This window comes from Neophocaena asiaeorientalis, unplaced genomic scaffold (assembly GCF_003031525.2).
Source record: "Neophocaena asiaeorientalis asiaeorientalis breed wild unplaced genomic scaffold, Neophocaena_asiaeorientalis_V1.1 scaffold43, whole genome shotgun sequence".
Taxonomy (NCBI): domain Eukaryota; kingdom Metazoa; phylum Chordata; class Mammalia; order Artiodactyla; family Phocoenidae; genus Neophocaena; species Neophocaena asiaeorientalis.
Window position 1 is genome coordinate 7,155,390 of NW_020173674.1, and position 16,339 is coordinate 7,171,728.

Sequence of the window (16,339 nt, forward strand, 5' to 3'; positions counted from 1 at the left end):
ATTTTTTTAGACATAATGCTATTGTACACTTAATAGACAATAGTAGAGTGTAACATAACTTCTATATGCACTGAAAAATCGGAAAATCTGTGACTTGTTTTATTGTAATATTCACTTTACTGCAGTAGTCTGGAACCAAACACACACTATCTCTGAGGTATGCCTGTATTTATAAAAGATACATATAAATATAAGGATATAAAGCGTTTGGAAACAGAAGGATGGAAAAAATATCAGGCAAATGCCTACTAAAAGCTGGAATAGCTATACAGTATTAGTATCAGAAAAAAATAAATTTCAGGTTAAAAGCATTACTAGGGAGAAAGAGCATGCTTACTTAGTGATTTTTAAAATACACAGCAGGGCTTCCCTGGTGGGGCAGTGGTTGAGAGTCCGCCTACCGATGCAGGGGACAAGGGTTCGTGCCCCGGTTCGGAAAGATCCCACATGCCGCGGAGCGGCTGCGCCCGTGAGCCATGGCCGCTGAGCCTGCGCGTCCGGAGTCTGTTGCTCCGCAACAAGATAGGCCACAACAGCGGGAGGCCCGCGTACCGCAAAAAAAAAAAAAGAAAGCTCTAAAATACACAGCAATTAAAATTTATTTATTCTTAATTTATTCTTAAAAGTAAGATTAACAAGCAGTAAAGATGTATATATATATAGAATAAAGCCACAAGGAAAAGCAGATTAAATCACAATCTTATTTGTAGATTCTATGGCACATGCAGGCAAAAAAAAAGAAAAAATTAGCAAGGGTATAAAAGATATGAAGGATATGGTTAACAAATTGGACCTAGTGGACCATTGCACCTAAATGCAGAACAGTGTATGCAGAACATTTCCCAATAAATCGATCAAATTCTAGATCATCAGGCAACGGAACTAATTTCAAAAAGTTAAAATCATTCAGTCTGTGGTTTGTTTGTTTTTTTTTTACCACAATATAATTAAGTTAAACATCGTCAACAGACAGATTAAAAAAAAATCCTATTTTGAAATTAAGAAACATTTTATGAGATGTCTGGGCCAAGAGAAAAAAAAAACCACAACAGAAATTAGAAAATAGATTATAAATTTGTGTTGTTTTAGATTACAGTCATAATGAAAATATCGTATATCCATGTTGGAGGACCCAGCTAAAAATTCTTAGAGAGAAATTTATGACCTCAACTGTATATATTGGAAAATAAGAAAGGGTCCAAACTAATGAGCTAAACTCCGTCTTTAAAAGTTACAAAGGAGGGGGACTTCCCTGGTTGCGCAGTGGTTAAGGATCCACCTGCCAATGCAGGGGACACGGGTTCCAGCCCTGGTCTGGGAAGATCCCACATGCCGCGGAGCAGCTAAGCCCATGCGCCACAACTACTGAGCCTGTGGGCCTAGAGCCTGTGCTCCGCAGCAAGAGAAGCCACCGCAATGAAAAGCCTGGGCAGGGCAACAAAGAGTATCCCCTGCTCACCACAGCTGGAAAGGGCCCGCATGCAGCAGCAAAGATGCAACAGAGCCAAAAAGAAAAGTAAATAAATTAATCAATTCATTTTAAAAACAACTTACAAAGAAGGGACTTCCCTAGTGGTCCGATGGGTAAGACTCCGGGCTCCCAATGCAGGTGGCCCGGATTCGATCCCTGGTCAGGGAACTAGATCCCAGCATGCATGTTGCAACTGAGAAGTCCACGTGCCACAACTAAGACCCAGCACAGCCTAAATAAATAAATATATATTTTTTAAAGTTACAAAGGAAGGGGAATTACCTGGTGGTCCAGTTGGTAGGACTCCGCACTTTCACTGCTGAGGGCTCAGGTTCAACCTCTGGTAGGGGAACTAATGCAGCCAAATTTAAAAAAGAAAAAAAATGTTCCTCTGTAACTTTTTTTTGAGTTTCAAAGGAAAAGCAGCGGGACTTCTGGGGCGGCTGCCTATGTCCCCATCTCTCAGTGCTTCCTTCCCAAGCAAATCGAAACAAGAATGGGAAATAAAACTCTGCCATAGCCTCAGCATAACTTGAAAGCAGAGAATGTCCGAACTTCAAAATAACTGTAAATAAAAAGAAAGCCCGCCACAGGGTTGTGCGGACCTCTTGCGCTCCAGCCCCACACAGCCCTACCACCAGGCTCTGTACCAAGATAAACGGGGAAGAGACAGAAGAGGGGAGTTGGCAATGGGGCCCAAGGTCGATCTAGAACCTCCATCAGGAAGACGATGTCATCTGCAGTCTGTAAATAACAGGAAAATGTCCTGGGGGATCAGCGTGCAGACTACAGGGAAGGGACTAAAAGATATGTGGGATTTGAAGCGTCAGTCTTTAAAATACATAGGTTCTGGGAAAGGAAAAAGAAAAACACCGAATGGTCGAAGAGTCTTTGGGCAATTGAGTGATGAAGGGGGAGAAAGCAAAAGGGAAAAATTTAGGGTCTTGCAAGACAAAAGAGAAACAAACAAAGAAACTGGAGGACACAAACCCCTTTCCCCAACCAGACAAACAAATTAAAATGCACTGAAGTAGGGCTTCCCTGGTGGCACAGTGGTTGAGAGTCCGCCAGCGGGTGCACAGGACATGGGTTCGTGCCCCGGTCCGGGAAGGTCCCACATGCCGCGGAGCGGCTAGGCCCGTGAGCCATGGCCGCTGAGCCTGCGCGTCCGGAGCCTGTGCTCCGCAATGGGAGAGGCCACAACAGTGAGAGGCCCGCGTACCGCAAAAAAAAAAAAAAAAAAAAAAAATGCACTGAAGTGTCTGGACTTTGCTGTATTGACATAAGAGTGTGCTATAGAGCTAGGAATCTTGTAAAACACCCCAATATCACAAAAAATGAACAAGAAAAGGAGTAACAGATCCATCTGGAACTATTATTAAAAACCAAAAAATAGTCAGAAAATAAAATCCAGTACACATTAACTGAGGAAATCTCCCCCTGAAAAAAAACGACCATAAATCCAAAGAAACAAAATATCACAAAAAATTAATCATATATTAGGTCACAAAGAAATCATCAGTAAGTTGAATAAAATGGAAATATTATAAACAATATTCTCTGAGCAGAATGTAATAAAATGAGAAATCATTAACAAAGACAAAAACAAATTAATTAGGTGAAAAACTGGAATACAAAATTCCAAAAAATAATCATAATGAAAATACTACATATCAGATTCTATGAGATACATTTTTTTAAATAAATTTATTCATTTATTGCTGGCTGCGTTGGGTCTTCATTGCTGCACATGGGCTTTCTCTAGTTGTGGCGAGCAGGGGCTACTTTTCATTGCGATGCAGAGGCTTCTCATTGAGGTGGCTTCTCTTGTTGCGGAGCATGGGTTCTAGGCACATGGCCTTCAGTAGTTGTGGCACGTGGGCTCAGTAGTTGTGGCTCAGGGGCTCTAGAGCGCAGGCTTGGTAGTTGTGGCACCCGGGCTTAGTTGCTCCGTGGCATGTGGGATCTTCCCAGACCAGGGCTCGAACTGGTGTCCCCTGCATTGGCAGGCGGATTCTTAACCACTGAGCAACCAGGGAAGCCCTATGAGATACATTTAAAGCAATGATTAGAATAACATTCATAGGATTAAACACGTATACCATTAAAAGTAAAAGAATGAAAAGAAATGAGTTTAATTCCCAGCTCTAAGAAAACTAGAAAAAGAACATCAAAGTAAACCAAAAGAAAGCACAAAGAGGGAAAGAATAAAGATAAAAGCAAAGATTAATGCAGTAGAGAACAGAAATTAGGCCTGAATATTTGGAAAAATTAACAAATAGACAAACAACTAGCTAATTTTTCAAGAAAACGGGGGAAAGCACATATATAGCAAATAAATGACAAGAGGAAAATAACCATGGGAACAAGAAGATTTTTTAAAAATTTAAAATGAATTGGGATGATTGGGAGATTGGGATTGACATGTATACACTAATATGTATAACATAGATAGGTAATAAAAACCTGTGGTATAAAAAATAAATAAAATTCAAAAATAAATAAATAAATAAATTCACCTTAAGCAAATACCACAGTAGTAATTGTTGCAGGCGTGAATCATTGATGGATGCTAAAGTTAGTAAACAAAAGTATGATGAGAAACAAGGTATTTGCATACACTCAAAGTGTCTCTCCCCATGATGTTTACTAATCACAAATGGAAAAAGAGAAACCTGGCAGACACCACCCTAACCAAGTGATCAATGTTAACATGACCAGTAATAAAACAAACCAACATCATATACCATCCAATATGATTCACTGAGAAGCACACATCACTTCCGTTTTATTCTTTCTTTTTTAAATTTTATTTACTTTTGGCTGCGTTGGGTCTTCGTTGCTGCTGCAGGCTTTCTCTTGCTGCAGCGAGCAGGAGTTACTCTTCATTGCGGTGCGCAGGCTTCTCATTGCGGTGGCTTCTCTTGTTGCAGAGCACAGGCTCTAGGCATGCAGGCTTCAGTAGTTGTGGCACGCAGGCTCAGTAGTCGCGGTGCGCGGGCTCAGTAGTTGCAGCAGGCAGACTCTAGGGTGCGTGGGCTTCAGTGGTTGTGGCGCACGCGCTTAATGGCATGTGGGATCTTCCTGGACCAGGGCTCGAACCCGTGTCCCCTGCATTGGCAGGCGGATTCTTAGCCACTGCGCCACCAGGGTAGTCCCCACTTCTGTTTTATTCTTCTCCCAAATGAATAACATCAAAGTAATCATTACAAAACTGCTGATAAATCCAAACTGAGGGATACTCTACAAAATAACTGGCCAATACTTTCCACAAGTGTCAAGTTCATAGAAGAAAAAGAAATCTGAGATGTTTCCCCAGATTGGAGAAGACCAAGGGGACAGGACAGCTGTGGTAGCCAGCCTCCCAGGTGGCCTCTGAGTGAGCCTGGTATTCACGGAATAGGGTTGACCCGTTTACCAATAGGACGTTGTGGAAATGACACCCTGTGATTTCTGAAGCTAGATCATAAAAGACTTTGCAACTTCAACCTTACTTTCTCTGGGAGAAGGCAGCTGCCTTGTCATGAGGCCACTCAAGCATCACTATGGAGAGACCCACGTGGTGAGGTAGCAAGGCCTCCTGCTCTTTTGTGAATAAGCCATCTTGACAGCAGATCCCCCAGTCTGGTTAAGACGTCAGATGACCTCAGTCCTGGCTGACATCATGAGTACAATGTCATCAGAGACCCTGAGCAAGAACTACCCAGCTAAGCGGCTCCCAAATTCCTGATCCACAGAAACTAGGAGATAATAAATGTTTGTTGTTTTAAGCTGCTAAGTTTTAGGGTGTTTATTACACAACAATGAATTACTGATTACATGCAATTTGGAATCCTGATTGGATCCTGGACCAGGAAAAGGGCATCAGTGGGACCACTGGCACAATTAAAATGAGATATATCGATTAGCTAACACCAGTATATCGCTGTTAATTTCCTAGCTTCAACAACTGTCATATGCTTGTGTAAGATGGTCCCATCAAAAGAAGTTTGGTGAAGGGTATACAGGAATTCTGCACTGTTTTTGCAATTTTATGTAACCCTAAAGTTATTTCAAAATAAGAGCAGAAAAATATACCTAATTAAAAATAGAAGGAATAAAGTAATAAAGAGCAGAAATTAATAGAAAACATATACTAATGGAAAGAACCAGAAAAGTCAAAATTTGGTTCTTTGATGACACCAATAAAATTGACAAACTTCTGGCAAGATGCATTCAGAGTAATTTTTAAAAGAGAAGGCACAAAAAAATGAAAATAAAAAAAATTAATAAAAGAGAAGGCACAAATTAACTAACAGGAATAAAAAGGGAGATACGTTCAACAATAAAAATATGAAGATATCATGAACAACTTTATGCCAACTTTTATACTTTATACAATTTAACTGTTTATATTTATATAAAGATAGATAAGTCTCTGTAGAAAAATAAAACTCAGCAAAACTAAAACAGGTAGAAATATACATCCTGATTAGTCCTACAATATTAAACAAATTGAATCAGTAGATAAAATCTTACCTCAAACATATAGAATGGATAAACAACAAGGTCCTGCTGTACAGCACCTAGAACTATATTCAAGATCCTATGATAAACCATAATGGAAAAGCATATTTTGAAAAAAGAATGTATATATATGTATAATTGAATCACTTTGCTGTAGAGTAGTAACTAACACAACATTGTAAATCAACTACACTTCAATAAAATAATTTTTTTAAAATCTTATCACAAAGAAAACCCCAGGCCTATATGGCTCCAACAGTAAGATTAACCGAACATTCAAAGAACAAATAATTCTATCTTGTACAAATCCTGCCAGGGTATATAAAGAGAGGGACCTTCCCTCTCACATGTCATAAAGGTAGCATACTTGATACCAAAAGCGAAAAAAGAAAGAAATACTGCAGGCTCATAGACATGGATGTAAAATACCCTAAGCAAATTATTAAACTGAACCTGGTAATATAGAGACAAGATAACACACGGTGCCCAAGTTGGATTTACTCCAAAACTGCAAGGTTAGAGACAAGGAAATTAATGTAATTTACTCCCTTAATAGATTAGAGGAGAAAAATTGCACCATCTCAATGAATGCCGAGGCACATCTTGCCTTGCCCAGTGATACAGATCCCATGGGGCTGTAGGCGACAAGTGGTTAAAGCAATGGGAGGGGCAGTGGCTGGGCGGAAAGTCTGAGCCAGTTGCTGAGGTGGATCAAGTTATTGGCAGCTTTACCTGGAATGCAGTCAATTTTGCACTGAAGGGACTTCCCTGGTGGCGCAGTGGTTAAGAATCCGCCTGCTGGGCTTCCCTGGTGGCGCAGTGGTTGAGAGTCCGCCTGCCGATGCAGGGGACACGGGTTCGTGCCCCGGTCCGGGAAGATTCCACGTGCCACGCAGTGGCTAGGTCCGTGAGCCATGGCCGCTGAGCCTGCGCGTCCGGAGCCTGTGCTCCGCAACGGGAGAGGCCACAACAGTGAGAGGCACACGTACCGCAAAAAAAAAAAAAAGAAAAAAAAAGAATCTGCCTGTCAATGCAGGGGACACCGGTTCGAGCCCTGGTCCTGGAAGATCCCACATGCTGTGGAGCAACTAAGCCCATGCACCACAATTACTGAGCCTGTGCTCTAGAGCCCGTGAGCCACAACTACTGAGCCCGTGAGCCTAGAGCCTGTGCTCTGCAACAAGAGCAGCCACTGCAATGAGAAGCCTGCCCACCACAAGGAAGAGTAGCCCCCGCTCTTTGCAACTAGAGAGCCCGTGTGCAGCAATGAAGAGCCAACGCAGCCAAAAATAAATAAATAAATGTATATTAAAAAGATTTTGCAGTGAAAAAGAAAATCCTTTCAACGATTAACTGGAACATTTTTGTAAGCATATTTATAATAAAATAACCACTTGGGTTTATGAGAAAAATAAAAGCAAGGTAATGAGTTTAAAAATAATTAGTATTTAAAAATAATAGGGAACTTCCCTGGCGGTCCAGTGGTTAAGACTCCTCGCCTCCCCTGCAGGGGGTGTGGGTTCCATCCCTGGTTGCGAACTAAGATCTCATATGCCGAGTGGCTCGGCCAAAAATTTAAAAAATAAAATTAAAAAAAGGATACATCTGAAGGAATACACTATATAAAGGTATTTTAAAAAATAAAAATAATAAAATTAGGGGTGTGGTATCTTGTGGTGGGAGACGGAGACGTGATGGGAGACGGCGATGTTGCTAATAGTCTGTTTCTCAAGTTGGGCGTTTATTATTTCACTCTATTGCTTATGTATATTTGACATCAATTATTTTGTACGTATCAAATATTGCATTATTTTACAAAGTGAACTCAGCATGCTGCCTTGTAAACCTGCTGTCTCTGGGATTCCCCCGTCCTTGAGAATAATTCTACCTTCCACATAGAAGACTGGGCCCGCTGGGGCCCTTTCCCTCCCCTCGGCCAGCCCGCTCCCCCCGCGACACACACACACACACACACACACACACACACACACACACACACTTAGTCAACGACCACTCTTCCAGCTCCAGCTGATGCTTCCCTCCCTCCTCCAGGCCGGCGCTCTGTCCAGATCCGCTCAGCTATCTCCTGCGGAAACCCGCAGTTTTTCCCACTGACCCTGGATAAAGTCCTAAGAGGCTGTTTACAAGACCCTGCGCCATCTGGCTCCACCCAACTCCTCAGACTCATTTTCAGCCATTCTCAGCCTCTCTCCCCAAGCTCCAGGGATTCTCTTTACTTCCTAAAATACACCCAGACTTTCAGGCCAGAGGTCTTCCCACTGACCTTTATTCCTTTCTCCCTTCCTACCTTCTAATCGTCTTTTGGTTCCATCTTAAAAGTCAGTTCCTCATCCCATTTTTCATTACTTTTTATTATTCATGACCAGGTATGGCCTTTGAAAACCTCCCTCTCTTACGATCTGCCTCACTGTCATTTGACTTCCAGCCAAATGCAGAAGATTTCCAGGTAACCCCAAGGGTCCCTAGGGAATGGTAGGGCCACCAGATACAAGGAGCCTGGGTTGTTGAATTACCAGGTAGAAGCCCACCCTCCAATCGCTCCTCACTCTATCCAAGACACCTGGGGTATTAGTTAACTATTGTGTAAAAATTACCCCAGAACTTTGGGGCTTAAATTTTTTCAAAAAGCATTTCATCTCGCTGTTCTGTGGGTCAGGAATTCAGGAGCAACTTAGCTGGGAGGTTCTGACTCACAGTCTCTCATGAGATTTGTAGTGAAGTTGGCCAGAGCTGCAGTCATCTGAAGGCCTGGCTGGGGCTGAAGGATCCCCTTCCCAGGGTGTCACTGCCATGGCTGTTGGCTGTTGGCCTCAGTTCCTCAGCATGTGGACCTGTCCATAGGGCTGCTTGAGTGTCTTCATGCCATGGCGGCTGGCTTCCTCCAGAGCGATTGACCCGAGACAGAGCAAGCAGGAAGCCAAAGTGCCTTTCGTGACCAGGCCTCCAAAGTCTCACACCATCACTTTTATTCTATTCGTTAGGAGCAAATCACTGAGTCCAGCTTATACTCAAGGGGAGGGGAATTAGGGTCCACCTCTTGAAAAGAGAGGTATCATGAATGTATGGACATATCCTAAAACTACCACGCCTAGGAGACTCCAACTCTGGCTGAACCCTTCCATCCACCTACGTAGTACCTGCAACAGAGGAGAAAACAAATCAGATAAGCAGAGGGGCTGCTTCACTTTGAACTCAGGGCTCTAAGGTCATAAAATTCTTTGGACACTCATGCTTCCTGGCACTCCTAATGCAGCTCGATACAAAGTTCCTACTCCCTCTTTCTGAGATAACTAATCACAACTCCTCACCTCCAACACTCTTTCTCTTTTCCTGCCCCTGAATCTACCTGAATCCACATCTGTACACACCCCCTGCTCAGATAGAACTGTCTCTCCTCCTTTCAAACACTCAGGGTCCTCCTCATCTGCCCCACCTCCCCTACCCTCTTGATTTCCCAAAGTCTTCACTTCCCTGTGTGCTTCCTTGTGTATTTGTTGTCTTTTATTGACTGTACACTCCGTGAAGGCAGGGATTTTTATCTATTTTATTCACAAATGCATTCTCTACACTTAGAACAAGGCCTGGCTGATGGCAGGGACTCACTATATACTTGTTGGATGAATAAACAACTGAATCCATGGGAAGAGGGAAACTCCATCTATTCTAAGGGGACGGAGACAGGAGCAAGCGAGAAGTAGGAGGAAAGGTGTGTGCCCCAGATTTCTTACCCTGGGCAAGAAGGCTCAGGAGGGCGGAAGGTGTCTTTTTACTCACACCTGAGTTCCCAGCACCCAGCCCCATGTCTGACACATAACAGGTTCCATTAAAAGTGTGTTGATTGGCCAGGTGCCAGCTGACTGCCCAAGCCACACCTTTCTTTGTCTGAACTAGACTTGGGTGATAGGTGCTGTCCCCGGACCTGTCCCCTGTAATGTATGTCCCTTTCCCTGAAGCCCATGGTGGCCCGAGTTGCGTCCTGACATGGCCTCACACCTGGCTGCCTGCGCCCTTCAGCAGGCAGAGACTTGGGCTTCTGACCCGGCTCTGCCCTCCGAGGACGGCCAAGCTGTCTAGCCTTGTGGTGGCTGTTCCGCGGCTTTGCCCAGAGACTGTTGGGAATGACTCAGCCCCCTGACACTGCTTGAATTGGGGGGTGGAACTCCTCACAGGCACTGGGGGAATGGGGACCAGGCAGTGGGACCTGGCAGCTGACTAGGAGGGCTGTGGTGTGTGAGGCAACCAGACAGTCCCAGCTCAGCCACTCTTCAGGGTGACTGAGCCTAAGTCCCTTAGCCTCTCTGAGCCTCCGCTTTCTCATGAATGAAACAACACGTTGTCACGGGGATTGAGAAAATGGACATGTTACAAAGTACACAGGGTGAGGGGGGGCTGTGGGATCACACTGCCTGCTTTAAATCCTGACTTTGCCTTTTCCTATTAGCTGTGCAAACCTTGGGCAAGTCACTTAACTTTTCTGTGCCTCAGTTTCCTCATCTATGAAACAGGCATGAGGGACTTCCTTGGTGGTCCAGAGGTTAACACTCTGCGCTCCCAATGCAGGGGGCCTGGGTTCCATCCCTGGTCAGGGAACTAGATCCCACATGCCGCAACTAAAGATCCCGCCTGTTGCAACGAAGATCCCGTGTGCCGCAACTAAGACCCAGCACGGCCAAATAAATAAATAAATCTCAAAAAAATATATCTACTCCCTTAGCAACTTTAAAAAGTATATTTATTGGTCTAGTCATGTTTTCTATTTCGTGTTGGGTCAGTTTTACACATCTTTTGTTTTCTAGGAAATTGTTACTTTCACCTAAGTTTTCAAATTTGTTGCCATAAAATTGCACCTACTACACCCCTATTATTATTATCTTTTTGTTAGAGGATGAATATTCTTTTTTTCTTTGGTTGCCACCGGGTCTTAGTTGCAGCAGGCGGGCTCCTTAGTTGTGGCATGTGAACTCTTAGTTGTAGCATGCATGTGGGATCTAGTTCCCTGACCAGGGATTGAACCCGTGTGCCCTGCATTGGACGGTGGATTCTTAACCACTACACCACCAGGGAAGTCCCCACACTTATTATTTTTAAATCTCCATTGTGTCTGTGGTTATCTCCCTTTTTCATTCATTATATTGTTTATTTTTACCTTCACTTTATGTTCTTGATCAGTCTTGCCAGAATTTTGCCTATTAGCTTATTCAAAGAGCCAGCTTTGAACTTCATTAATCTTCTCTATTTTATTGGCATCATAGAAGTGTTAAGTGTTCTGATCCACAGACACAGTATACCTCTCCATTTACTTAGATATTTAATTTCTCTTGGCAATGTTTTATACTTTTCACTGTATAAGTCTTGCATATTTTTACATCAATTTTATCATTAAGCATTTCATATTTTAATGCTCTGTAAGTAGTATTTTAAAAATTTTAATTTCTGATTGTTTACTGTATTTAGAAATGCAGTTTCTTTTGTATATTGACTTTCTATCCTACAGCCTTGCTGAACTCACTTGTTAGTTCTAGTAACTTTTTTGTGGCTTCCTTAGGATTATATGTATAGACAATTATGTTGTCTGTGAACCAAGACAGTTTTATTTCTTCTTTTAAAATCTGTATGCTTTTTTTTTTCTTGCTTTATTGCCCTGGCAAGGACCTCCAGTATAATGTTGAGTGGAAGTGGGAAAAGCAGACACCCTCATCTTAGAATTTGTCTAATTTATTGGCATAAAATTTTTCATGATATTCCCTTATTACCCTTTTAATATCTGTAGAATCTATAGCGATGTCACCTCTCTCAATCCTGATATTGGTAATTTGTATCTTTTTCTTTTTTTCCTGATCAATCTGGTTAGGAAGTCTGCCAATTTTATTGATCTTTTCAAGGAACCATCTTTTGGTTTCTTTGATTTTCTCTATTTTTTTTGTTTCTGTTTTCTATTTCACTGATTTCCTTTTTGGAGTTAATTACTTCCTTTATTTTGCTTATTTGGGGGTTGATTTTTCTCTTCTCTTTCTAGTTTCTTAAGGTGGAAGCTGAGGTCATAAGCAGTCCTTTCTTCTTTTCTAACATAAGAATTTAGTACTATAAATTTCCCCAAAATTCTTTAGTGGAATCCCACAAATCCTATTATGTGTGTTTTCACTTTCACTAAGTTAAAAAGACTTTCTAGTTTCCCTTTTGATTTATTCTTTAATCCATTACTTACTTAGAAGTGTTTTGTTTTCGAAAATTTGGGGATTTTCCAAGCATCTTTCTCTTATTGATTTCTAAGTTAATTCCATCGCTGTCATAGAAACACTTTATGTGGGTTGAATTCTTTTAAATTTATTGAGTCTTGTTTAATGTCCCCAAATATGTGTGTCATGGTAAATGTTTTATGTACATTTAAGAAAAACATGTATTCTGCTCTTGTTGGGTGAAGTGTTCTGTAAATGTTAATCAGGTCAAGTGGTTGATAGTATTGCTTAAGTCTACTCTGTCCTTGCTGGTTCTCTGCCTACTTGTTGTTCTATCAATTAATGAAAGAAGATTATTAAAATCTTTGACTATTATTATGGATTTGCCTATATCTCCCTGCAGTTCAATCAGTTGTTACTTGTAATTTGAAGCTCTGTTATTAGGTGCACAAATGTTTAGGATTGTTATATATCTTCTTGATTGACTGACCCCTGTATCATAATAAAATGACCTTCTTTAACACTGGTGATATTCTTTGCTTGGAAATCTACTTCTTCTGTTCAGTGTGAGGAAAAAAGACTCAGGCCTCCATCCTTAAGCTCAGGGCCTCTGCAAGTGAGATTTAAGTTCATTGCCAAAGTCAGCACAGGTTGCTAAGCCCCATGATGGGGAAACACAAAGCATTGTGGGAACACACGGAAGGGGCCCCCATCCAGACTGAGGAGTTAAGCAATGTTTACTGTGTTGATAATTGAAGAGAAAGACAGTCTTTGGAGAAGGAAAGGCCTATACAGAAGGTGAGAGTCGGACTTCCCTGGTGGTGCAGTGGATAAAGAATCTGCCTGCCAGGGCTTCCCTGGTGGCGCACTGGTTGAGAATCCACCTGCCAATGCAGGGGACACAGGTTCGAGCCCTGGTCTGGGAAGATCCTACATGCCGTGGAGCAACTAAGCCTGTGAGCCACAACTACTGAGCCTGCATGCCGCAACTACTGAAGCCCACGTGCCTAGAGCCCATGCTCAACAAGAGAAGCCACCGCAATGAGAAGCCCACGCACCACAACAACGAAGAGTAGCCCCCACTCACCGCAACTAGAGAAAGCCTGTGCGCAGCAACGAAGACCCAACGCAGCCAAAATAAATAAATAAATTTATAAAAAATAAAGAATCCTCCTGCCAGTGCAGGGGACACACATTCTATCCCAGGTCCGGGAAGATCCCACATGCCACAGAGCAACTAAGACCGCATGCCACAACTACTGAGCCTGCATGCCACAACTACTGAAGCCCATGCGCCTAGAGCCCGCGCTCCTCAACAAGAGAAGCCACTGCAAGGAGAAGCCTGCGCACTGCAACAAAGAGTAGCCCCCACTCGACACAACTAGAGAAAGCCCACGTGCAGCAACGAAGACCCAACGCAGCCCCCCAAAAGTAATTAATTAAAAAAAAAAGTTGAGGGTCCCACTTGGGTCATGGTATGTATGGTGCATCGGGAGCCCCCAGAAATGGGGCATAGGCCTGAAGGGCAGTGTTTGGGAAAGGGAGGCAAGATATGTACTGAGGTGTCAGAGGATCTTTTTTGCCACTGCTTGGACAGTTAATAGGGAGGAGAGTGTAGGAAATGAGATTGGTTAGGTGACTGTTGCATTTGCCCAAGCATGAGATAATGCTGGTCTGAACTAGCACTAGGAGATGAAGATGGAAGAGAAAGAATAAATTCTAGAGACACTCAGGAGGTAGGCTTAATAGAACTTCATACTGATAAATGGAATATTGATAACTGGAATATTTCCTGCCATATCAGTAAACAAAGAATGTCACAGCCATCAACAATTGCAGCCCTCCAACATGAGCCAGTGAGCCCTGAGGAAGCTCAGGATGTGAAAACACAGGATACTAGCCCCAGATAGCTGAGGTGCATATCAAAGGAAAGATTTCACTGAGCCCAGACTCTTGCATCTTCCCATACATAGAAAAGCACTAAATTCCTTAACTGGATATATCTGGTTTTCTTTAATTAACAATAATCTTTTGATGTTCAGACTACCTGCCCTTTGTTGCAAAACTTCTATATAACCGGGCTCCCCCTCTTTGCCTCCTCGGAGCAGCTTCTCAGAGCTATCTGAAATGCTGTCTCTTGGGGTGCAGTCCTTACTTTGACCCAAATAAAACTTAACTTGCAACTCTCACATTGTGCATTTTTTTAAGCCAGTATCTTGCCTGATGTACGGCAAGAGCCTCCTAATTGATCTCCTTGCTCCAAACCCTTGTCCTCTACCCAACAACATCCCACAGCACAGGAGCTGGAGTGATCCTTTTAGACCTAAGTAGGACATGTTACACCTCTACTTAACACCCTCCAATGGCTCATCATGTCACTCAGAGTAAAAGTCAAAGTCCCTATAATGGCCAACACCTTCTGGCCCTGCCCCCCTCTCCTACTGTTCACCCTTTTGCTATTTCTACTCCAGCCACATTTACCTCCTCCAACAAACCAGGACTGGTCCACCCTTACCTAGGTGCAACTTTACCCAGACATCCACTCAGCTCCTTCAACTCTTTGCTCAAATGGCATCTTCTCGCTGATACTGCAACCTGCTTCGAGCACCCCTCCACACTCCAGGTCCCCTTTGTTCTGCTCTACTTTTCCCCTACAGCACTTCTTACCTTCCAACATATTAGATAATGCACTTACATTATGTATACGGTTTATTGTCCACCACATCTACTAGGGTGAAACTACACAAAGGCAAAGATCTTTGCTTTGTTCACTGACATCCTAAGTTACTAGAACAGGCAGCATGGGATACGTATTTGCAGACAACTGAATAAATAACTTAATTACCAGTTTGGATGTGAGTTCCCGAGAGGGAGATGGTGAGTGTGATGCCCACGTTTCTGGAGCTGGGGTTGCGGTGGAGGACTAGGGACACTGAATTTTTTTTAAAGCAGGAGAGAGCCCAGCTGAAGACCTCATATGGGAGTCATCAGCAACAGGGCAGGGGTATTGAAACCACAGGAGCAGAGAGGATCATGCAGGGAAAGGAGACAGAAGTGGCCAATATGGACAGCATTTAAATAAAAGGAAGGGGACAGAGACATAGCTGGGGGGAAAAGCAGAGGCATGTGGGGTCACAGAAGCTCAGGGAGGAGACTTTTAAGGAGAGAGAGGTTGAGTCAGGCAAGAACTGAAAGCTGGCTACTGGACGCAGTCACTAGAAAGTCATAGACAGCCTTATGGGGGAGCCAACTCAGTGACAGGTTACAAGCTAAACTGGTCAGGCCAATTCAGGTCAACAGGTGGTGGTAAAGGTAACTGAGGCTAACGGTACACGAATATAGGGTCAGAGAGATCTGGTGCCAATCCCAGGACTTGTTAAATTTCTGAACCTCAATTGGTCCCACGTAAAATGAGGAGAGCACCACCCAGCTTATTAACTTTAGTGACTGATGATTAAATTAGATGATGGAGGAAAACGCAAGGCACAAAGTGGGTGCATTAGCTCCATTCTGTCAACGAGCCGACTGGGTTGGCTGCGAAGCAGACATAGACAGACACAGACAACCAAGACCAGGGGGAGCTGCGCCTACGGCCCAGGAATGATTGCTATAAGGACAGCAAAGCTGTAGGCTTGGGGAGGGGTGCGGGCATGCGACGTTGAAATCCATCCCTTTGCACAGAACACTCCCATCCCAAGATTAGCCGGAATGAAAGCTCTGCCTCCTCCTCAGTCCCAGGCACAGCCCCCTCTCTGAGCGCAACAAACGTCCCCTGGGGCAGACTCGGAACACCAACCCACGGATTGCGCCTTTTCTACTCTCGGCCCACCCGGGTTGGACCTAGCCCTAGGCAACGCAACCTTCCGCCCCTAGCAACCGCTCACCTGCTTTTCTCTTTCGATAGGCCAGCGATTTTCCTTTCTTTTTCTTACTGGTCCGCGTAACTCTATTTCGAGCAATCAGTAGCAGCCACGGGGACCCAACTCACTCCCACACAACTTGGGGGTGATCTAGGAGGAGACATATGTTTCTTTCCTGAATCCAGTTCTCTTAGAAAGCATCTGATTTGTCAAACTGTTGTGAATCCCCCTGGAATGAGTCTCTAAGACACTTTATTTTTCTTAGGCCTGTTATGTCTGTCCCTTGCATACTCACCCCTCCAAAA

At 43.4% G+C, this 16,339-nt stretch overlaps 1 long non-coding RNA gene across 1 annotated transcript; it reads right to left on the bottom strand.

Annotated features, from left to right (window-relative positions):
- Window positions 1-7,984: 7,984 nt before the first annotated feature.
- On the bottom strand, window positions 7,985-16,227 carry LOC112402532 (uncharacterized). The gene is made up of 3 exons (XR_003003711.1): window positions 16,059-16,227; window positions 8,693-9,135; window positions 7,985-8,063 (listed from the first exon to the last, which is right to left on the bottom strand). It is a non-coding gene; the product is annotated as an uncharacterized LOC112402532 (long non-coding RNA).
- Between the last annotated feature and the right edge of the window lie 112 nt (window positions 16,228-16,339).